At 38.5% G+C, this 26,116-nt stretch overlaps 1 non-coding gene across 1 annotated transcript; it reads right to left on the minus strand.

The window, feature by feature from the left end:
- Positions 1 to 4,863: 4,863 nt before the first annotated feature.
- On the minus strand, positions 4,864 to 4,938 carry Trnal-caa. Its single transcript has one exon. It is a non-coding gene; the product is annotated as a tRNA-Leu (tRNA).
- Between the last annotated feature and the right edge of the window lie 21,178 nt (positions 4,939 to 26,116).

Consider the following 26,116-nt stretch of genomic DNA (forward strand, 5'->3'; position numbering starts at 1 on the left):
ATGGATAGGATGGGAATAAAGATACTTGGAGTTAGTGAGATGCGATGGCCAAACACAGGAGATTTTTACATAAATGGACTTAGAGTGCAATACTCAAGAAGGTCAGACAGGAAGCATGAGCAAGAAGTTGGTGTAATACTGTCAGTGAAACTAGCAAGATGTCTCAAAAAGTTTCATACCTGTTTCAGCCTGCATAATGTATTTAGGTATCCCTAGTGATATAAATATAACGCAGTGGACGAGGAAGATGAAGAGACAGAAGAATTTATGAAAATATAAACGGAGTTTTGAAAAAACTTACCAAATATAAGGTGACAGTTGTGATGGGAAATTTTAATTTGAAAGTAGGGGAAAGTAGAACATCAGACATGATAGGACCATTTGGGCAAGGAGAGAGGAATTCTAGAGGGGATGGTCTTGAAAATTTTGCAGTGTCAAATGATCTAGTGATTATGAACACTTGATTTAAACTTCCATCTAGAAGGTTTTATACATGGAAGTCTCCAATAGACAGTCCTGGGAAATGTGTGAGAAATCAGATTGATTTCATATTAGTAAATAAATGTTTCAGGAACAGTTGTACATCAGTGAAAACATACCCAGGAGCAGATGTAAACTCTGATCACACACCACTTGTAAGAGTTTTTAAAATTAGAATGAAGAGAGTCAATAAAATGAAAAAGCTGATCTAAAATTTGAGGAAAATGAAAGACCCGATAGTACAACAGAATATACAAACAGAACACAGGAGACATCGTAAGTAACAATGTCAATTTAGAATTGAACAAATTACAGAATGTTGTACAGCAAAAACTAAATAAATAAATAAATGTAATGCATGAAACCAAAGAGAAAGAAGAGGAAGTTATGGATGACGAGAAACTGAATCTAATGGAGTACAGGAGATTAAATAAGGGAAACCTAATGGAGTACAAGGAGATAAATAAAGATGTCAGAAGAAAAATAAGGGAGGAAAAAGAAAATGCAGAAGTGGAATAGTGTGAGGAAATCGAGTTTTATCAAAGTAAATATAATAGTTTCATGTAAACAAGAAAGTCAAAGAAATAACAGGGAATTACAGGAAGACCATCAGTGTAAAACTAGTGGATGAAGCAGGAAATTTGATGGTGGAATTAGAAAACAAGAAAAAGCAATGGAAAAAATATGCAGACAATTTATTTCACAACAATAGATTTGCTTTTAATTCAAGTATAAATGAGATACGTGGTACAGATATACTAGAAGTAGAGGTTCAAACAGCCATCACTCAGATGGAGGACAGAAAGGCTGCGGGATCAGATAATGTAGAAGCGGAGTTCTTAAAACTGATGGATCAAAATCACGTAAAATAGTTAACCAAAATTTTCAGTCAAATTTATGTATCTGGAAACATTCCATTGGAGTGGCTGAAGTCAGAGTTTATCACTCTGCCCAAAAAGCTAAATGCAAAACAATGTGGAGATTATCGTACAATAATAATAATGAGCCATATCTTGAAATTGTTTTTGATGGTGATAAACAGAAAAATATATAGACTTTGTGATGAACAGATAGCCCCTAATCAGTTTGAATTTGTTAATGCTGTGAGTATGACAGAAGCCTTGTTCAGTGTACAAGTATTGTTTCAGAGCTGTAGAATTGTAAATAAAAATGTATTTGCTTGCCTAATAGATTACCAGAAGGCTTTTGATAGAGTAAAACATGACAGATTGATGGAGATTTTGAGAAACAATGGAATGGAGGAAATAGATCTGCAAATCATCAAGAATTTGTACTGGAATCAAACAGCGGTGTTGCGTATTGATAGAGAACACACTGACGCAGTCAAAACTCTCAGGGGAGTAAGATAGGGATGTATGTTGCCACTCATACTATTTAATATATACTCAGAATTCATATTCAGAGGCTATCTGGAAGAAGTAGAAGAAGGAATCATGATAAATGGAAAAAGCTTAAACAACATTCAACACTCTGATGATACTATTGTATTTGCCAACACTAACTAAGAGTTACAATTATTAACAGATAGAATTGTAAGAGTTAGCAGTCAGAGTGGGCTTGAAATAAACACCACAAAGACAAAACTCATGGTTGTAAGTAAAGAAAATACTACAGGAGGAACCAAAGAACTATAGGAAGGGTAAAACAATGCACACACCTTGGAACCATAATAAATGAAAATTGGGATAAATCGCAAGAAATCAAGATTTGCATTGGTGAAAGCAAGAAGTGCATTTCTGAAAATGACTGCTGTCTTCAAAAGCCATAACCTAATTTTAAGAACAAAAATCAGACTTTTGCACTGCTATGTATATTCTGTCCTCCTGTATGGGGTAGAGACCTTCAATAAATACATGGAAAAGAAGCTTAAGGCCTTTTAACTGTGGCTTTATAGGCAGATCCTGAGAATACCTTGAACCCAGAGAGTGATAAATGAATAAGTTTTGAGAAGAATGAACACTATACCTAAATTTATCAAGGTAGTGAAATGCCGAAAGTTGCAATATTTAGGACGTATCATGTGGAATACAAATAGCCATGATTTGCTACAAAAAATACTTCAAGGGAAAATCAACAGCAAAAGAGATCCTGGGAGGAGACAAATAACTTCGTTTGTCAACGCTAGATGCTGGTTCAGTATGTCTTCGACAGAACTGTTCTATGTTGCTACCAACAGGAGAAGAATACCACAATGATCGCCAACATCCAAATTGGATAGGCACCGAAAGGAAAATAATACTGTACTCCTCTTCAGGACAACTTAAATGCTATATTGTGGGAATGGCTGGAAGGCCACATATTTTATTTTCATTGTCAGGTGATAACTGCCATTACATTGGACATTTCAAAGTCAAGATACCAATGTACAGATGGGCTGTTGCCTATGCTACTCCAGGTAGTGGGTGACTGGCATGACAGCCAACGGCTGAATGGTAGCTCGTATTCAGGGGAGAAGTTTTCTTGCAGCAAGACTTTGATGCAGCATGGCATTTTTCTTGTGGTCACTTGTTTATACTATTGAGCCCAGGTCTTGTGGAGGAGATGGCTGGCAAACATATGCAACATGTAGGACTGGTAATGTTGGTAACTTGTATGAGCCCAGGTCTTGTGGAGGAGATGGCTGGCAAACATATGCAACATGTAGGACTGGTAATGTTGGTAACTTGTAGTGATTCTCCCTGTTCGTGGTCTTGGGGTGTGTAATTATTCTAATAGCCCCTCTTATTTTCCTCTTCTGCTTCCATGGTTGCTGAGCAAGCACACAGGCTTTTTGGGTCCTGATACATCAGCCACAGTCCTGACAACTGAAACAGGGTGGAATATAGAGTGTTAAAGAAACTTTTTCGTATTTTGAGAGGTGGTAGTATGGACCAAAATAAGACAGAAATGTCCAGTAAACATGAGCTCTAAAGAACTGTGAGCACTTGATAATTTTTGCTAAAGTGAAACATATCTCTTCCACTGCAACCTCTTTGCTGTTACGAATGACCTACAAAAGACAAAGACTGTTGTTATGCATGGGTAGAACATGCAGTAAACATATGTTAATGTTGTTACTGTGAACTGTATTCACAGTTCTGGGCAAGTGCAGCACGTACATTAGTTCCAGTGGAACGAGGTTATGTTGTAAGTTTGTGGACTATTTTTATATTGCAGGTTCAGTATAATGGAAGCTTATTATTCCATGTGGGAAGTGGTCTGTTATGGTCTGGCAAATGGAAGCAACTGTCCAGCCAACTGCAGGTCCAGTCAACTGTCACTTATACATTTTACCAGATTTTATTCTCTTGGTAACTGGCATCTCTTGTGTCATTAGTTGTAGCTGGCTAAAAACCCAGAGACAGGAAGATAGTCCGAATAACATAGCCTATGCAGTATTTAAAGTTGGAAATTAATCACTTTTTACTTTCAATTTTGTTACATTAGTGATTGGTGGCCTGTTCAGGTTTCACAATTCCCTTTTGTAAGCAGGTAAGCAAAAACTACATACTGTACTTCATTACAGTTCTTGCAAAAAAGTTTTTGTGCAGCAAACCTGCTCTTAATGAAATAATGATAGTTCATTGTGGCAAAGGAATCAACTCAAAAGCACAATCACAATGCTGACTGGCACAATAATTTCACCAGAGTAACACATTCACAGTGAAAGCTATATAGAGTAGCATCATCTACATGTAGCACATACAGTGTTCATGTAGCAGTATTGTAGAAAGTCAGCACCATAAACCGAGCTATCCAATGAAAAAAAGTTTTATAATTTTAACACTTTGATTTGGTGTAGTTAATATTAGGAATTTCATAGGCATCAATATGATGCAATTGTTATTTGAGTATCTACTTTCAACGAGATAAATGTTAACATTGCATTAGCTAAGAACAGACTTTAACAAGATCCGGCATGTGACGTTATCTGAGTGGTTTCTGATTACAGACTTTTTGATACAGAATGTAGATGTTACTTGGCTGATGGTGCAACGGGTACTGGTGATTTTTGAGGCAGGGGTGGTATGAATATGATGTGATTCTTGAAACAACTTAACATTTTGATATTTTGTAAGGACTGTAAGTCTACCGTTATCTGGTATATGAAAAATGTTGAAGGTTAGTAAATTATAAAAGTATATGGAACCTTACTAGGCTTCCATTGTCAAAAATCCCCTATTTACTAGTATGGCATCCATGTTGAAATGAATCTTTTATAATTTTAAATTACTCATAATCTTAGTTAGTGTCTTAATTAATTAGTCAGCTGCATTGCCTGATTAAAAAATGTAGCAATGAAAGTACAATGTTAAAGAATGAGATTTTCAATCTGCAGCAGAGTGTGCACTGATATTAAACTTCCTGGCAGATTAAAACTGTGTGCCGGACCGAGACTCGAACTCGGGACCTTTGCCTTTTGCGGGCAAGTGCTCTACCAACTGAGCTACCCGAGCATGACTCACACCCCATCCTCACAGCTTTACTTCTGCCAGTACCTCGTCTCCTACCTTCCAAACTTTACAGAAGCTCTCCTGCGAGACTTGCAGAACTAGCACTCCTGAAAGAAAGGATATTGTGGAGACATGGCTTAGCTACAGCCTGGGGGATGTTTCCAGAATGAGATTTTCACTCTGCAGCGGAGTGTGCGCTGATATGAAACTTCCTGGCAGATTAAAACTGTGTGCCGGACCGAGACGAGGTACTGGCAGAAGTAAAGCTGTGAGGACGGGGCGTGAGTCATGCTCGGGTAGCTCAGTTGGTAGAGCACTTGCCCGCGAAAGGCAAAGGCCCCGAGTTCGAGTCTCGGTCTGGCACACAGTTTTAATCTGCCAGGAAGTTTTACAATGTTAAATTTCAGAATCTTGTAAGCATTAAGTCAAAATAGGCAATCAGAATTATGAGGTTCCAAACTGTCAGTTTCTTGTACCTTGAAAGTTAATTAGCTTCATGCACTTTAAAATATGTTTTCAGAAACACTGAAACATGTAATTTTGAATAAACCGCAACTGTATATTGTATTCTGTGCACTAGCTCAAAGTTTTTACTGTAGTTGGAATTTCAGTTAGCCATAACTTTTAATTAGTTTTATTTCTAGTGAAACTACTTGTTTCATTGCAATCAGGCAGATAAATTTAACCAATTGTACTGTAAATTTAAATGTAGTCTTTCATAAACAACAATTGGGTACATTTGTGTACCTATTACATATGCAACCTCAAAAATAGAAGGAAAATATGAAAAAAAATTAGTTGTTCATGGGAGTATTACACATGAGATGGAGGAGTTCCCAACTTGCTGTGTTTCACCATGTCTTTTATGCTGAAATGTATCCAGATTTATAGAACTTCACATACTACCAAACTGGTTGACTAGTGCAATATATCATCAGTTCCCGTCACATGACTGGCCTGTGCTGCTAGAGGAGGTACTATTCAAATGATGGCTGGAGGTGGTCTGGATCACCAGCCCATTTTCTTCAAAATGTCTAAGAACACCTCACACAAACATTTAATGGACAACGGATTGGTTGGAGGAAGTCCAGTACACTGGCCAGCTCATTCTACCAACAGTAAAGTGCTTGCAATTGAAGAGATGTGTTTCACACTAGCAAAGATGAACAAGTGCTGATAACTCTTAAGGGATGAATTTTAGAGTCCATATTTACTGGACATTTCTTTGTGTTTTGGTCCATACTGATGATGGGACCTAAAACACTACAAAATATAGCTTCCCAAGAACAGTGCCTGACAAAAAGGTGAACCACTCAGGAAGAGAGGAGGAAACTAAATGAAACTTAAAGAAATTTTGGTCGACAAGAGCATCATGAGTGATTGTATTTCCTTCTGAGGCAAGCTGACACACAACTTTTTAAATTGGTCCTTGATATCCTGGACACTGGCACTGGGATTGCACATGTTCTGTCCGGGAGAGGTGTGGGGAACTTGCTCAGCATCATGCAGACAGTTCATATAGATGCGTCCCATGTTTGGATGAGCATTGTCCTATTGAAAAATGGCACCACAATACTGTCACATGTGAGGTAACGTATAAGGATGCAGGATGTCTGTAACGTATTGTTATGCTGTTAGTGTTCCCTCAATCAATATAAGCTGTGATCTGAAGTCCTACCTGATGTTTTCTCACACCATACTGCTAGGAGTAACACTGCTGTTCTCTCCAAAACATTGGAGGAAGTGGACCTCTCCCTAGGTCACTGCCGCATTTGCTGACGATGATCATCTGGGCAGTGCAGATGCACAACTCATCACCAAACACAATGTGACACCATTTATCAGCAGTCCACGCTTCCTGACATGGCACCACTCCAAACACAGCTGTTTTATTAATGGCAGCTTATGCCTGAGACGTTAACTGCCTAGTCTGGCTGCTGTCTGTCTGACAAATGGTGCTAGATAATTCAGTGTGTTGCATTAGGTCTATCGTTTCTCATACGGCAGGGAGATATATGAGGAGGTTACGATGTGCTTAGTGCACAATACAGAAATCCTCCCTTGTGGTGCTTAAACACCCTCACATTCCCCATGCATTCCAATACTGGGCCACTGCCACATCCGAGTTATTTGTTGATCATCCATCTCGGTAGCTCATATCTGGACCTAGTCCATCTGGTAGGTGAATCCAATTTGGAAAGTGGTCACTAGATCACAAGTCGTCATTGTATTTTAATGAACAAACTGTGCGAAAGCAGGAGAGCAAAGTGAGAGACTGATGGTGGTGAACAACTTGATGCAGTGAGGAAGTTACTTCCCTGCCTCATGTTCCTTAGCCTTGTATGTTGAGATAAGAAGCACCTCTCAACAGCTCAACTTCTAGGATAGGTTGTTGACCTCCATAGCACTGCCATTCAGTGCACAAGCACCTACAAGTACTCTTCAGCTTACCTACAGGCAGGTACGGTAGTATTAGCTACCTGCTGGGTTGCCCTATTCTACCACATTCCTGCCTTGTTCTGTCGTGTCCGTGAACCATTTGGCCACCAGTGACCGTGGGACCTCAACCGACAAAGGTAGCAAATATGGCCCAACTTCTTGACTGTCAATACATGTCCTATTTGTTCCCACCTGTCCTCTTCTACATGCTGACAACCAGATGCTGAAGTGTGAGCGCTAAAGCTGAAAAAGCTTGGCGTAAGCCACAGAGAACATTAAAATCCCCGGGTAGGAGGAATGATTGGAGAACAATCTGATGAGCTCAAAAAGAGTCTCTTTTTGTAGAACTTTATGTCATAGGCAGGTATAAGGACCATAGGGTAATCCTGTGATCCACATGTTCTGGTGCAGAACTGCCTGTAAGCTGATAATGAAGTGGGAGATGAGGAATGGTATGCATCATTTATGAAGACTGCTACTCCTTTCTTGGCTTTCTTCACATCAAGGTTGTTCTTTCTGTGGAAGGTGCGTGCACTTCAGAAATTTTAAATTGGTTGCCTGGAGCTATATGGGTGCGAGTCTTTTCTGTGCTACAAGTTTCAGTTTCTCCATGTGCATCCTGAACTTCTTAGTATTCCACTGCAATGTAGAAGTCATCTTAGTGGTGAGACTTTTCTCTTTCCCTCTTTCTTTTCTGCCAAGATGGGGGGTTTTCCTCAGGCAGACAACAATGCCCATGGAATAGTCATGATCAAATGTGTCAGATTTAACCCACATTGCACATTCTCACAGCTACTGGACCTTTTACATCTGATAGTCTTCATTTCTAGTGGCGATTTTGTAGATGTATGTGAGGATGTGTTATTAGAAACCTTTTGCTTCTCCTTATATGATTGCTGAGAGGATGCATTATTTTTGTTAGTATTACATTCTGTCGCAACTAATGGGTTCATTCTAGGCATAATTATTGGTTTAATCAGTTGCACAGATGTTTAGCTACACGTACTGAAGCACATGCTGTGCTTTTGTTAATCATCAATGTCTGAGTGCCAATTCTGGTCTCAGACACTAGCTGCTTCACTGCTGAAGTGTACGTACATAAGTGATTTTTCAATGACCTTAAATGACAGTGCAAAAGCTATAATGTTAGCTGATCACATAAATGTACTAATCAAAGATCCAAACAGTCAGACATAGCTCACATGACAGCTGAACAGGACTAGAACTGGTGCACAGGAAATAGTTTGTCTTAATTTTACAAAGATTCACAGTATGTCATTTCAAACAAGCAAAAATGACCTAGATTGATCTAGATACAGCCCCACCTTATATGGGCAACAAGAATACAACTGGGATGTGGCACATGGCTCAGAAGCTGACCGATAATTACTGGTTCACCGTAACAGCCACCTACTCCATCAGCAGCAGCACACAATGAGGTTGAGGTTCCATGTTTTAATTTTGTCTTTTTATAGATTATACCATCCACAAGGGAACAGAAGTTAAGCCTAGATCCCTGTTACCCATGCCACATGCTGGTTGCTGAAGCATTTATTTATTTATTTATTTATTTATTTATTCTTTGCCCATGGACTCCAACGGAAAATCCAGCTGAGAGTATTGGGTGCGTCATACAATAGGCTATTAACATCAAACTTGATTTCATGATATATAAATGAAACAAATAATTAAACAGAAATAGTCCACAAGCATACAAAGGTATTACATGTTTCACATTATATGTACACACAAATCCAAACAACATACATAAATGATAATTTTTAAAGGTACATTTCAGTAATGATATAACATCTTTAAACATCATCTTAGTATTCACTCAAACTGTATATACATTTCTCTGTGAGATAGAGTTTCAAATTATTTTTAAAACATTTTAGGTCTGTTTCTTTTTTAATGATTTTGGGGAGTTTATTAAAAAACCTTTTGCCTGCTGCTTCTGGGGCAGTCATAGACAGTTTTAGATTTCTGTTTATCATGTAGTCATTTTCATTTCCTCTTGTACCGTGTTTGTGTACATCTTTATTTAGGAGGTGTTTATCACTTGACCTTACCGCCATTATGCTTTGGTATATGTACAGTGAATATACTGTCATAATATTGTAGTGTACAAAAGCCTGCCTACAGGTCTGTCTTGGTGGTATTTTTGCAATGCATCTCACTGCCCTTTTTTGAATTGTGAATATTCTTTTTAGGTAGCCAGCTTGTGCACTTCCCCATATATGAGCTGAATAAGACAAATGTGGGAAGACAAGTCCATAATACATTGATCTGAGGACTTTATCATCCACAGTCTTAGCTGTTTTATGCATGATGAAGATCTGTTTGTTTATCTTTTTACACAGTGCATCTATGTGCTCCCCCCATGCCAAATGTTTGTCTATTATAGTTCCTAGAAAATTTGTGCTGGTTACTTCTTTAATAGTCTTTCCATTTATATTAACATTTATATTATAATTTTCACTATGCTTGGTCTGAAATACTACATTCATTGTTTTAGACTGATTCATAAACAAGTTGTTTTGTGTGAAATGTTTATTTGCATTTTCAATATTCAGGAATGCATCCTTCTCAAGCTCCTCCTTTGTGTCAGCTGTGCAAATGATTGTTTTGTCATCAGCATACATTATAAGTTTCTGATTTATATAACTAGGGAAGTCATTTATGTAGAGTATAAACAGTATTGGCCCAAGCATAGACCCTTGCGGCACACCGTGTTTAACTGTTTGTAATTCTGATCTGTAGTTTGTTATATTACCCCCACTAGTATGTCTGATTTCTGTGCATTGTTTCCTATTTGTAATGTATGATTTAAGTATGTCATAGCATTTTCCTCTAATTCCATACTGATATAATTTCATCATTAATTTTGAGTGGTTCACACAATCAAATGCCTTAGATAGGTCCATAAAAATCCCACAAGTCTTTTGTTGCCTGTCAAGTAAATTAAGAATGTGCTCAATTGTATCTGTTGATGCTGTTTTTGTTGACTTCCCTTCTCTGAAACCATGTTGTGATGAATGCAGTATACTGTACTTTGTTATAAAACTTACAATTCTATTCTTTATTATCATTTCATAGATTTTAGCAAATGTTGAGATCAATGATATTGGCCTGTAATTTCCTAATTCATCCCTGTTCCCTTTCTTAAATATTGGCTTCGCTTTACTTACTTTCAGTGAATCTGGAAATATACCTTCTTCTTTCGTAGTATTCAGCATGTGTGTCAATGGTTTTAATATACATTCTCTGCATTCCTTTATGAGATGTGATGTGACACCATCCAAGCCAGATGAATGTTTAATTTTAAGTTGTTTTATTAGGTTTGACACTTCTGTATCTGTTGTAGGTATGAAAACCATAGTATGATTTGTATGTGGGGGGGTTTAACAATTTACTTACTGCATTTGTTTTATTTTGTCTTATTAATTCGTCTGCTACAGTAATATAATATCTGTTAAAAGTATTGGCTATTTCTAGAGGGTTTGCGTTGCTTTTCCCACTCATCAGTGGGCAGATGTCCTCTGCCCGATTTGTTACCTTTCCTCTCTCTTCATCAATCAAAGACCATAAACCTTTTGAGTAGTTCTTTCCTTTATCTATAGACATCCTGATGAATGATGCTTTAGTTTCTCTCATAAAACTTCAGTACTCTTTCTTTTTTATTTTATACAGTGTGTTGTAGGCCTCAGTATTTTTTTGTTTGGAGAGGTCATAATACACTCTCAGATTTTTTCTGGCATGGATTACTTCTCCAGTCACCCAGCTTTTCTTTTTTTGTTGCTTTTTGACAAGCCTTTTACTAACAGGACATGTAACATCATAATAATAATTGAATAAAGAAAAAAACTGGTTCCATTTGGTGTTTGCATCTTTAGCTGCATATATTGTTTCCCAGTTTTCTGCCTCTAACATCTTTTTTAGCAGATTTATGTTATGTGGGTAGTTCTGTCTTCTCATCTCCCATATCTTCTGCGCTGAATCAGTAGTCTTTATATCTATGTCTATCATGATTGCAAAATGGTCTGCTAATGTGGAATTTATTACCTGTGTGTCACAATAGCATGTAGGAATATTTGTTATTACATGATCAATTATAGTTTCACTATGCTTTGTTACTCTGGTTGGTTTATCTATTTTTATTTTTAGATTGTATATGCACAATAAGTCCAGTAAGGTCTTAGTATTGTCTGTATTTTTACTCGTGTCTATGTTCAGATCTCCTATAATGATCAAATAAGCATATGTTTTTGAGAGGTGTTGGATTATATCTTCCAGCTGTTCAAAGAAGGTTTTAATTACACCATTTGGTGATTGATACAAACCTAATACACAACATAAATTCCCAGCAATTTTAGTTTCCAGTGCTGTAGCTTCAAGGCTCAGTTCTATAGTATATTTTGTTAAATTTATATTTATGGCTTTAGTTGATTTATAGTTAGAAAAAATGGCAACCCCACCACCTTTATAGGAAGTTCTGCAAAAACTGGCTACTTTCACATAATTCTTCCTATGTGATTTTCTTTTAGCCCATGTTCTGTAACTACTAGAATGTTTGGCCTATACTCCTGTAATATTACCTCTAGTTCCTCTGTTTTATTGTTTATGTATTGATCATTTTGGTGAAGTATTCTAACAGTTGGCTTTAAATGTAAAAGTGCCCCTTCCTGTAATATACTCAGCATTTCACTTGCTCCCTTTGCTTCTGGTACTATGCAGTGATTTTTTTTCAGTTTGTGTCATTAAACCTGGATCATATCTTTGTCCGGTGTTTATATTCCTCTCACTATTGTCACACTGGTATTTAAGATGGACAGTTTTACTTACATCTTTTTCCATGTTCTCTTTCTGCTTACTCGGTACCATAAAAAATCCTCACTTAGTGTAGCAGGTCTCCTAGTTCTCAGGCATCTGTCTTGGTTGGAAGCTGCTTCTGTTGTTGATCTCCCAGGCCTCAGGCACCTCTTCTGTGTGGTTGCTGTTCCTGGTGGCTCCTGTGCTCTCCGACTTGGTGACTGCCCTTCTTTGTTAGCTGCTGTGGCTAATGACCCTTGTATGTTTTCCTCACATGCATTTTCATTGCCTTGAGGTAGTATTATGGGGTCTGCTGTTCTGGATACTGTTGCTGATGATGACAGCTCTGCTGATGATTGTGGTGATTCTGCTGCTATTGGTTTATCTGACACTGCTGCTGAGAATATCTGAGCCTTTGCTGCATGCCCAGAGCTTACTGTTATTAGCTTATTAGAGCACTCATCAGTCTCCATCACAAGAACCTCTGATTCACACAGACTAGATATAATGCCTTGCTTCTTTTTGGTTGTTTATACCTACATCTACAACAACACTCTGCAACGCACCTCAGGGTGTGTCACCACTGTTACTTCCCACATTTCCTGTTCCAGTTGTGGAGGGTGCACAGGAAAAATGATTGTCAGTATCCCTTTGTGTGAGCTCGAATCTCTCTGATTTGACATTCATAGTCTTTTCACGAGATATGCATAGAAGGAAGTAATTCCTTGGTTTACTCTTCTAAGAATGTATATTCTTGGAACTGTAACAGTAAATTACACTGTGATGCAGAAACCCTCTCATGTGGCATCTGTCACTGGCATTGGTTGAGCATGTTTACGACAATTTTGAACTTACTAAATGAAACTAATGAAACATGCTGCTCTTTACTGTGGAACTGACCTGGATATTGCTCTCTCCCCTCGGTAGCACTGTTCTCAGTCAAGCCAACTCAAAGTTTAAAAGTTGCTCAAAGATGACACAATAACTTATTTTATTGATGTGAACACACACATTTTATTCCGTGAAAAGTTCTGTTATTAATTGTGGTGAACAGTTTTTACACCACAATCAATCACTAGCACAAATTTACAGGCCAGCGCATACAATACCAATAGTTTCAGAACGATTGAAAGAATGTACTGCGTAATTAAGTTAAATTAAGCTTAGTTATGGATTCACAGTTTTTATATTCCCAGCACATATTATGTATGCGGCTTTAATGGTGATACAAGCAATTTGGAAAAAAATAATTTTGGGTGGTAAAAAATTTTGCAGATGGATGTGGGTATGCAACTTACTACATTTCATCTAACTTGGATCTTCTCTATTTCATCTATCAACCTTACGTAGTTTTACTAGCTAAAAGAGGTTGAGATAGCCATTTCTGTCATTGTTTGGACATCCAAACTCTCCCATTAGCTGACTGCTGCAGGTGTAGCTTCTACCGAATATTTCCATGTACCTCTGACTTTTCTTTCTGGGCAATCATGCAAAATGCGATCCAGTGTTTTTTTTCCAATTTTTAGCACTTATGTTGGTCACAGCTGGTCATTCTACACTTATGTAGTGTTGTGGTCAAAGTGTGGTCAATTCTCACACAGTTTTTTTGGGTGGTTCACTTCTGAGTATTGGATGGTCAGATCTATTTCAGTTATCTTCTCATGACCATGGATGGACTTCCACTTATTTCTCCATTTTTCTCTTAGATCACGGCAAGCTTTCTGGGACAATTTGGCCATTGTTTGCACAGATTAGATTTTAGTGAGGTTCATGGTAATATGTTCAGTGTTTCATGAATTCAGAAGTCTTGGGAGCTTTTGGGTTTTATGGGTAAATTGTTCAATGTTTCATCAATTTGGAAATCTCTGGATCTTTTGAGTTTCATCCATTTATGTGTCATTGTTTGTTCTCATCACTGATTCTATGGGGTAGTATTGGTGAGTACTGACAGCCATGGAAATGGCATGGATTTAAAAGTTCCTGTTGTGATCCTCACTCCATCATTTAGATGGATATCTGTATTATTGATATGGCTACTTGTGCTCCAAATAGGAGAACAGCATTCAGTGACAAGATACATCAGCACTTGCACTGTAGTTCTCAAGATGTTTGCAATAGATCCCCAGCTAGCACCAGCCAGTTTTCTTAATATACTGTACAGGGTGTATATAAAGTCTGGGAACACTTTCAATTATTTACTGCACAAGAACCAAACATTGTACAGATATCAATATACATATCATTTTGAAGAGAAACCCTGAAAGTTTTTTTTCATGTATAACGCAACAGCATAGTTTGGCAATTTGCCGATACTCAGCGCTAGTCGCAAACATGGCAAGTTCAGGTGCAGAGTGAGCTGTTTCATGAAGCGGCCTCCCCAATCACCAGATCTCACTCTGTGTGCCTTTTTTCTTTGGGGACACATTAAAGATCTGGTGTATGTACAGCCTCTACCACGTGATGTAGCAGAGCTCCGGAGAGAATACGGGAAGCGACTGCCACAGTTGACGATGCCATGCAGGGCCGGGTATGGCAAGAATTTGATTAGCGTATTGACTTCTGCCAGGTCACTCACAGTTCACATATCGAATGTTTGTAAAAAAACTTTCAGAGTTTCTCTTCAAAATTCAATATGTATGACATCTGTACAATGTTTAGTTCTTGGGAAATAAATAATTGGAAGCATTCCCGGACTTTATTTACATCCTGTATTATGTCTTCATTTTAGCTTATGTCCTATTAGTTCCAGGTGTTTCCCAAATTTCAGGGAAATGTCTAAGAGTCACACAAGTGTGAAGTGTAGACAACCTCCAAGGTTGTGCATCCTGGGCCATGCTCTGTTTATTCAAAGTGACAAAAAGTATACACACATGGAAATCAAATTAAATGTGATCATAGTTGTATGAAACAGAATTATATAAATCCTATCTGGTACAGATCCAAGACTGACAAGGAATAGTCAAGTTTTGGTCAAACTAGAGTTTTGTAGGCTGCCTCCTTTGTGGGTGGATTACATTCTTCCAATGAATCTCAGACTGCCATCTGCCTAACATTCAGTTAGTTTTGTGTGATCATCCAACTCTGTACCCATACTCCTAGATATTTTGTGCATGTAACTGCTTCCGGTGATTGTTCTACAATCATGTAGTCATACAATAATGGATTTTATGCCTATTTATGTGTAAGATGTTACATTTGTTTCTGTTGATGGTCAAATGCCAATCCCTCTACCATACGTTGATCCACTGCAGGTATTCCTGCATGTTTTTACAATTTTTTAGCATTGCAACTTCTCTGCATACAACGGCATCATCCACAAAAAGCCTCATGAAACTTTTGATGTTATCCACTAGCTCATATATTGAAAAGTAACACTTCTTGGGGTATTCCAGAAGTTTTTTTTTATGTCTGAAGATTTCTATCTGTTGAGAATGATATGCTGTGTTATGTTTGCTAAAAAGTCTTCAGTTGAATCACTCAGCTGGTCTGGTATTCTCTAAATGCATAACTTGTTCATTAGGTGGCAGTATGGAACTGTACTGAACAGCTTCCAGAAGTCGAAGAACGTGGCATCAGCGTGGGCATCAATATCTGCTGCTTTCTGGATTTCGTGGACAAACAAAGTGATCTGGATTTCACACAATAGTTGTTTTATGTAGCCATGTTGATTCACACAGAGAGCATTTTTTTATCTCCAGAAATGTCATAATACACAAGTGTAAAATAAGTTTCAAAATTCTACAGTAGACCATCAGAGATAAGGATCTATAGTTTTGTGCATCTGTTCAATGACCTTTCTTGGAAATCAGACTGACCTGTGCTGTTTCCCAATCTTCAGGAACATTTTGTTCCTTCAGTGACCTATGGTACACTGCTGCTAGAAGAGGGGTCTATCAGATCCACTGGCTTTTCCTCTGATGATCAGTTTCAGTTTCTTTACTATCCTGTGGTCACTTGTTTCGATACCTGTCACCTTGATGTTCATGTGACAATTTAAATGAGGAGCCACAATGTGATTTTCCTCAGTGAAACAATTTTGGAAAAAGGTGTTTAGTATCTTGGCCTTCTCTCTGTCATTTTCTGTTTTGATGCCATTATGGTCACAGAGTATCTGCAAAGATGTCTTCAATCCATGTACTGATTGAATACAAGACTAAAACTTCTAGGAATTTTCTATCAGGTGAATTTGTTAAACAATTCCTGCATTGCTCTCCTTATGCTAAATTCACCTTCATTCAGGGTTTGTTTGCATATGAGGCTTTGGCTGTATTTAAATTTGTAGTGAATCTTCTTTTGCTTTCATTGCAACTTTCTAACATGGTTGTCAAACAATGGCCAGTCTTCCCCATCCCTCACTTTTTCCCATCCCTCACTACTTTGCTAGTCACGTAACTGTCTGAGGTGCATTGCATAATCCTGAACTTCATCCATTTATACTCACCATTTTCAGTCAAAGAGATGAATGTTTGATGCTGACTGCTCAGTTAATCTGACATCTGTTTCTCACCATACTTATTAAGCAGAAATATCTTCATATCTTTTTCTCACATACTTAATACCTGAATGAATTTCTACTTGAAATAATTTTTTTTAAAAAAAATCATGTTTTATAACCAGTAATGATGTTAATAGAGTACATAAGGTCAAAAGTAGGATATGTTATACCTGTCAGATTTAACAGGGTATGTCACATATTTGCAACAACAGATGTTTGAAAAATTGAACACTTACAGTACTCAGTAACAGATTTTTATACATCATTTTGATGATACATTGACAGGATTTCCATGATTAAAAATAAAAATTAAGTGGTAACATACATTTTAAATAATTATATATAATAATTTACAAAACTTGTTACACTGATAACTGGTTCTGAGTAGGCAAGATGGGTTGCTAACGCAACTGCTTGAATCTTAATATTATCCTGAGTGATTGAAACATGTAATCTAATTAAAAATGGGCAACTGAGATGGAACAATAAATGAGAATTCTCTTGAATATCATTACAGTTGCTGTTTCTCACAAGATGATTATATCAGCTATAGTTGCCTGCACCCATGAAAGTACACAAATATCTAATGATTCGTATTTCACATAAGTAGTATATCCAAATTCACTTATGTGCACAACAAGTTTATTTCTTCAAAATCTGATTTACTTCATGTCACAGTTATAATAGAACAAACAAAAAAATTCACAACTGGATTTACCTATGTATCTACCAGCAATTATCCAAACAATGGGCTCAAACAGCAAGTCACTCTAGAAGTACCCTAAATTCTCAGGAAATGGAAGCATATGTAACAGGCAGTGGTAGTCCATGTATGAGGGTGGTTTGAAAAGTTCTTGGAATCACCATGAGAGGTCAGCGCTAGCGCAATGAGTTGCTCACGTGATATTCATTGGACTGTTGCACTGGGAGACTCTGCTCCTTCATATTCAACTGTTGCCAAGTGGACAAATGAATTTAAATTTGGTCAGGAGAGCTGAGATGATGATCCACACAGTGGTTGACCAAGATGCGCCACTACTCCAGAAATCATTGCAAAAGTGCACAAAATAGTCATGGAGGATCGCTGATTGAAAGTCCGTGAAGTTGTTCACACTTGCCAGATGTCATCTGAAAGGGTATATCACATTTTAACTGAAGAATTAGAAATGAAAAAATTATCTGCATGAGAATGGACATATTGGAACAATGTTTGGCCCATTTTAGGAGAAACAAACAAGATTTTTTGCACCATTTTGTGACCACAGATGAAACTTGGGTCCACTACTATCCCCAGAGACAAAACAACAGTCAAAGCAGTGGAAACATGCTGATTCTCCACCATCAGAGAAAGCAAAGACAATTTCTTTAGTGAGAAAGGTCATGGCATCAGTGTCCTGGGATGTGAAGGGGATTCTGTTTGTAGATTATCTCCCTACTGGGCAAACAATTACTGGAGAATACTATGCTAACCTCCAGGACAAATTGCAACAAACGATACACGAAAGAAGGCCAGGTTTAGCAAGGAAGAAAGTCATCTTCCATTAAGACAATGTGCACCTGCACACATGCCATCACCATGGCACAATTACACGAACTAAGGTATGAATTGTTGCAACACCCACCTTATTCACCTGATATGGCTTTGTCAGACTTCCATCTGTTCCCAAAACTGAAATATTTCTTAGTGGACAAAGATTCACTTCAAATGAAGAATTGATAGGCGGAGTTGACAACTATTTTGCAGGCCTGGAGGACACTCATTTTCAAGATGGGATCAAGGCACTGGAACATCATTGGACCAAGTGAATTAATATACAAGGAGACTACATTGAAAAATAAAAAAAAGTTTCAGTGATGTAAGTACTTTTTTTATATTCCGTTCTCAGAACTTTTCAAACCACCCTTGTAGCATCTGCTCATACCGTCACTGGCACTCAGAAACAGTTAATCTTCCATTCATTTCTGTTGCTTAGGTACAATGTGAATTTGCAATACACAAAATTAAATTTCTATTTATACCTGAAGTCAGTGATGCCATAATAGAATTTAGATAACTTATTCTCTGCTTTGCATTAGCTGAGTTGAAAAGTTCAGGCCTGTTTGTAACAAGGAGATCTAAGATAAACCTTCATAACTCACTGAGTAACTATTCAAGTTAATTTTTGGATAAAACATTTCGAAGAATTTTGCATTGTTCCCTGCTACCTGCCTACTCACTTGAGGCACCTGCTCTACATAGCTAGTAAGTTGAAATCTCCATTTAATATTATGATATGCTATGACATGACCAGCAAGCTCATGTGAAATCTTCTCCAAGCTTCCCCTCAAATGTTATGCTACCACTGCTCCTGAGGCAGGGAGTCTACAAAAGCATTCTACGACCATGTTTGGTCCACCTTCAACACTTATCTTCACTCAAAGTATTTCACATGCAGAATCTATAGTGTAAGGACTCCAAATATCATATCATGTGTATTGTGTGTTTAAATAGGGACCTAGAAATGACAGAGAGGCTTTGTCCCCACCGTATCCCTCAATGTTTCACAACCCCACAACAATCTACAGCAGTCCACACTCACCTCACAGCCGCCCCACACCGAACCCAGGGTTATAGTGCGGTTCAGCCCCCAGTGTACTCCCCTCTGGGAACGTCTCATACCAGATGAGTGTAACCCCAAATGTTTGCGTGGTAGAATAATTATGGAGATGGTGGAGACAGTTTTTGTGCAGCAATTGTCAGCACGGTGCAACTGAGGCAGAATAAGGGGAACCAGCCGGCATTTGCCGAGGCAGATGGAAAACCACCTTAAAAACCGACTGCAGGCTGGTCGGCACACTGGACCTCGACACGAATCCGCCCGGCAGATTCTTGCCGGGTTCAGCATGCCTTCCCGCCTCAGTAAAAAGTGTGTTAGTTGCCCGGCTAGCCGGATGGGCAAATATCACATACTTAATTATTTCTCTGTTTAGAAGCCTTTTGGTTCATGCTATCAAACTTGAAACCAAATGAATATTAATAGAAACTATGATATCTTGAATTATCTCGGAAACTTCAAAAAGTATTGAAAGGAAATTTTCCACCAATGGATTATTATCATTTACCAGGTGAAATTAACAGCACTATTTAAAAATGGAAGAGCACATATTGGCCTAGTTTTTGTAAGCTGATTTGAAGCTGGTTCTCTGAAAAGGATTTAAATTAAAAGTAAGACAAAAGCAAATGCTTTAGAATTTTTTGGAAATCTAACACATTTGTACAATTAGATAGGATTATTTACATCAGAATTATGCAAAACAAATTTAAGAGTTATATAATGTAAATGGGTAGATAAAAAATCTACTCACCAAGCAGCGGCAGGGGAGCACACACACAAAAGGAATTAACTTTTACAATCTTTTGGAGCAAGTGGCTCCTTCTTCTGGCAGCAGAGTTGAAGGGGAATGACGAGGGGTAAAGGAAAATGACTGGAGAGGTTTAGGGAAATGGGTACAGTTCAGAAAAGTTACCCAGAACTCTGGGCGAGGGGAGACTTAGCGGACAGGATGAGAAGGAAAGACTGATTGTTGGGGAGTGCACTGGATGAGATTTGAAAACCTGAGAGCTTGAAGATGGAAGACAGGTTAATACGCAAGACAGAGATTACTACTAAAACATCATTCACGAGTTAATAATAGTCAAAAGCTAAGTGCACTGTATGTAACAGAGGTGGAGGAGGGATGGCAAAAAACCAGACAAGTCAGAAAATGAAACATGTAGAAAACTAAAATGGAGTGAAGAAAGGAGTAATTAATGTGAAGAAATGCTGAGACAGAAGAAATTAACATAAATTAAGGTCAAGTGGGCAGCATGACCCAAGGACATGTTGTACTGCTGGTTCCCACCTATAGAGTTCTGAGAAACTAGTGTCTGGGGGAAGAATTCAAATGACACATGTGGTGAAACAGGCACTGCGTTCATGACTTTTATGTTGTACAGCATGCTGTGCAACAGCACATTTTGTGTTGCCTGTGTACACCCTCTGCCTATGTCCATTCATCCTGACTGATACCTGGGTGGTAGTCAGAGGGCGTATACAGGCAACACACAATATCCTGTTGCATAGCATGCTGTACAACATGTCAGTCATGACCTCGGTGCCTGTTTCACCATACGCATCATCTGGATTCTTACCAGTTGGCTGCGGTTGCCATACAGTTCTAGGCACTTCATTCCGGAACCATGCAACTGCTATGGTCACAGGTTCAAATCCTGCCTTGGGCATGGATGTGTGTGATGTCCATAGGTTAGTTAGGTTTAAGTAGTTCTAAGTTCTAGGGGACTGGTTCAATCCCGCGTCCGGCCATCCTGATTTAGGTTTTCCATGATTTCCCTAAATCACTCCAGGCAAATGCCGGGATGGTTCCTTTGAAAGGGCATGGCTGACTTCCTTCCCCGTCCTTCCCTAATCCGATGAGACCGATGACCTCACAGTTTGGTCTCTTCCCACAAACAACCCAACCCTCTAGGGTACTGATGACCTCAGATATTAAGTCCCATAGTGCTCAGAGGCATTTGAACCATTTTTGGATTCTTACCCCAGACACCAGCTTCTCATAACTCTGCAGGTGGGAAATAGCACTACAACATGTCCTTGGGTCTTGCCACCCACCTGGCCTTAATTTACATTAATTTCTTCTGTCTCAGAATTTCTTCACAGTAACTACTCCTTTCTTCACTCCATTTTAGTTTTCTACATCTTTCATTTTCTGACTTGTCTATTTTTTGCCATTCCCCCTCCTGCCTCTGTTACGTACAATGCACTTAACTTTTCACTCTTATTAACATGTGAATGATGTTTTAGTAGTAATCTCTGTCTTGCATATTACCCGTCTTCCACCTTTAAGCTCTCAGGTTTTCAAATTTCATCCAGTGCACTCCCCAACAATCAGTCTTTCCTTCTCATCCCATACAGTAAGCCTCCCCTCACCCACAGTTCTGGGTGACTTTTCTGAACTGAACCCCTTTCCCTAAACCTCTCCAGTCCTTTTCCTTCACCTCTCTTCCTTCCCCTTCAACTGTTCCACTAGAAGAAGGTGCTATTGGCTCCAAAAGATTGTAAAAGTTAAATCCTTTTGTGTGTGTGTTCCTCAGCTGCCACTTGGTGAGTAGATTTTTTATCTATCCATTTACATCGTATTATCAAAAATTTAAGAGTTAGTTATTCAGACAGAAAGAATATATGTATCTTTCCTGCTTGCCACTCACTGCATCACAAAATTTGTGATCTCAGTTGAAACACCAAGAGTGCATAAGCCATTGATCTCCACTGAAATCATCAGAAAACTTATTACTAAAAAATGAACAGGTGGCATCTATGGAAACATCATCAAGATCTAGATCCACATTGCCCTCTTTGTCTCCCAGTAAAGGGTTCTAGCTTTTTCTTAACAGGAGAACTGGTCAGCATCACATTCTCTCCACGCTTTCGTTTGTGAGGTGCTGGTTGAAATTTTGGAACAACTTTTATGTCTTTGGGCAAGGCTACACAATGGAACTGGATGAGGAATGATACTTGGATTGAGTTTCACCTTCACCAGCAAACTGAATATGGCTGTCACCACAATGTGAAATAGGCCTAAGTGCTAGATAAACTGTGGCCACATTTGCAAATAGTTGAGGTGCACACTGAGCTCCAGAAATAGGCTTTGGTTGATTATTGTTCACCTTGTGAGTAAAATCATCTTCAGTAAATAATGAGTCTTTATAATGAGAGATAACAGTGACACAATACCACTCACGGTTGCCCCCCTCATGTAAGCTTTCCCCCATGAGTTCAGCAAATTCATATTGTATCACAATTCTACCCTCATTATTAGACATCCACTTCTCAGTTTCTTCATTGTAGAAAGGATTTATTAGTTTCATGAAATTAATATCCAGTGGCTGCATTCTATGAAGTGGAAGGCAAACCATTATGGTGTGATTTTATCTAGGTCCCTTGAGTGTGAGTAGTGTCCATTAAGGGTTAAAACAACTGGATCTCCTGCAGTGAGCTTCAAAAAAAAAGAGTCAAAATCCTTCACCCACTTACAAAACAAACCACACTGAATCCAGCCTGGTGGATGAAATCCTTGAATAGATCCAGGAGGTGCTCCCTTCATTGGCTTGAAGTCCTGCTTTTTTCTAGGGAAAGCTATCGAGTGAATGTACTAGTCAGCAGCTGACAGACAGATGATAATAGTGTTCAGTTTTCCCCTCTTCGGTGATTACGTTTTGTAGACTGTCGATTTTCTATTTGTACAAATCACTTCTCGTTTTTGCTTTGGACACTTGCGATTTCAGTTTCAGCTACAGTAAGTGTTCTGGCAGGGTTGAACTTGATTTTATCAGATTCTGCTCTGAGATTACAGAAAAATCACCTCACATTGCCTCAAATAAAGCCTGAGATTTTCGCTCTTGTCAGTGATTGTAGTGTTCCTATTGTTAAATGGGGATAGTTTCTTTTCAAAAACAGGTTCACCCACTTTTGACCTGCCATATTCATTGGGGCAGATTGTTCCTCAAGGCAAGTTAGAACACCATCTGCCTTACATCATTTCAACTCAAACCAAAGATATTATTTTCCATTTCCATACTGTACTTGAGCAGCTCTTTCTCTACCTCAGATGTCTGCACTGATTTCCTTAAAAGTTTCTGTTTTACAACTGCAGTTTCCTCTTCATTGTCTTCTTTTGCACATCTTTTAATGTGCTCTTGAATAGCTGATTTGAGTACTTCAAATGTCTTTGACAGTCTGTGTTTTCTCATTTCCTTTTTCTGTGCAACATGACATGCTGCCTCAAGATTTGACATGCTCTGAGTCTGTCTCTCCTTCTTTTCCCTTGGCATCTTGTGTTTGAGCTCTACAAGTACAAAAGAGATGAATTTAATAAAAGAAATCAGTTTTAAAGAGAAAATAAGTTTGGGATAATTCAGAGACGGGTTGGTTAACAAATAAAAAAAGGTGCTCCCGATATCATCTAGGGGCAATATTAGGATCCAGTTGATGGCCGCTAATGGGAACACAGTTCGGTCAACACAAACATGCACAAGACAGTCTTGACAACACCTTTTCTCACTATTTATAATATGATTGGAATACTTATTTAACATAGTTTCTAGTGGTATAAATGAAATTATTATATGCAAAAACTTACCTGGTAGTTTCCTTGATTCACTGCAAGCAGAAAAAACATTCAACATGGCCTCAAACTCTGCAAATGCCATACTGTTCCTAGCATGAATTTTACAAAGCTTTCAAAAGCAGTAGCAAAATTGCAGAATCTCAAGGTTGCTAAAGAAACTAGTAGATGACATGCTTTGCAGCTTGGAAATATGAGTAGGTGATATTAGGCACAGGAGCAATATTTGGGACACCTGTTCTGCTAACTTCACTAGATATCATCATATTTTTACAGCTATAAACCTGTCTCCCCCACCAGCATTCAACCTAGCTCTGTAATATTGATTCCAATTAGAATTTAGAATTTCATTGCTGTTAACATCTACAAAGAATGGAAGACAAAGAATGGAAACCCACAGAATGTGGTAAAGAAATGTCAGTCAATAGTCCACAGACAAGGACTGAGCTGTGCCAGGAGTGCCCCCTGCAAAAAGTGAACATAAGCACCGCTCCTGTCAGCCTCAGCCACTCGTATCAGCTCTGTATACGGACAATAGTGGACAGGATTCACTGAGCAGTATTAGTGATGTTTGTCAGCTTCCAGGAACATTACACATAGCCATGGACTCTAAATTATATCGCATGATGCCCCTTGTTTGTGACTACTACTTGTAAATCTCAAAGTTAAGTATTGTCAATCTGCTTATTTGAAATAAAATACTAATGTTACTTGTTTGAATTGTCATATAGCAGTCCAAGAATGCAGCATCCTTTAGGCACCCTATAAGTGATGAGTGTGCAAGATCCAACATTAAATAATTGTCAATTTCCTGCCTCATGCCTGTAAGGAGCTTGTTCAAGACTTCTGAATCAAAATACAGAGCCACTCTCTAAACCCTAGACCAGAAGATAAACTCTTCCAAATGAAAGGATGAAGCCTGTAAAACTGAAGTAGCTTACTGGAGGATTAAATATAATTTCACGAATTTCAAAGAAGATGGTGTTAATGTACAGAGTTCTGATGGGAAACATCTGTTAAGAAAAAAAGAGAGCTGTTCGATGGCAGGAATATAATGAAAGTTGGTAAGCGAATCACAGGCAGAGAAGAATTGCCTGATACTGTGATGGATACAAAAAAAGAAGAAGAAGAAGCAGGATGATTATGATGATGAGTTGATGTGAAAGAAATACAGGGTCCAGTAATTCAGTTTTCGAGCTACACCATTTCAGTTTATATTATAATATAGACTATGCATCTCCCTCTAGGATTCACAATTGTGTTTTGTATACTGATGCAAAAGTTTATAACAGACTCACAGTGGTCAGCAGGGAATTGAATATCCTCAAACATTTAAAAACAAAGTAAAAGAACAATAAATAAAATAAGGGAAAGACAACAAGATCAAAGGCAGAGCCACGTGTGAAAGCACCCACGTGATTTACCAACTGACCTGCCTACACTGTGAAGCCTTCTATGTGGGAATGACCAGCAACAAACTGTCCATTCACATGAATGGACACAGGCAGACAGTGTTTGTTGGTAATGAGGATCACCCTGTGGCTAAACATGCCTTGGTGCACGGCCAGCACATCTTGGCACAGTGTTACACCGTCCGGGTTATCTGGATACTTCCCACTAACACCAACCTGTCAGAACTCCGGAGATGGGAACTTGCCCTTCAGTATATCCTCTCTTCTCGTTGTCCGCCAGGCCTCAACCTCCGCTAATTTCAAGTTGCCGCCGCTCATACCTCACCTGTCTTTCAACAACATCTTTGCCTCTTTACTTCCACCTCAACTGACATCTCTGCCCAAACTCTTTGCCTTTAAAAATGTCTGCTTGTGTCTGTGTATGTGTGTGTGTGTGTGTGTGTGTGTGTGTGTGTGTGTGTGTGTTTGAGTGTGTGTGTGTGTGTGTGTGTGTATGTGTGTACCCGTCCTTTTTCCCCCCTAAGGTAAGTCTTTCCGCTCCCGGGATTGGAATGACTCCTTACCCTCTCCCTTAAAACCCACATCCTTTCGTATTTCCCTCTCCTTCCCTCTTTCCTGACGAAGCAACCGTTGGTTGCTAAAGCTAGAATTTTGTGTGTTTGCTTGTGAGTCTATCGACCTGCCAGCGCTTTCGTTCGGTAAGTCACCTCATCTTTGTTTTTATATATAATTTTTCCCACGTGGAATGTTTCCCTCTATTATATTGACATCATTAATTTGAATCCAACAATTACGTTTGTTTGTCACTGTTGCATTTCGAAATCTTTTCTGTCGTCTTATTTTCCTCTTTCTGCTTTTGCCAG

Source organism: Schistocerca piceifrons, chromosome 4 (assembly GCF_021461385.2).
Source record: "Schistocerca piceifrons isolate TAMUIC-IGC-003096 chromosome 4, iqSchPice1.1, whole genome shotgun sequence".
Lineage (NCBI taxonomy): Eukaryota > Metazoa > Arthropoda > Insecta > Orthoptera > Acrididae > Schistocerca > Schistocerca piceifrons.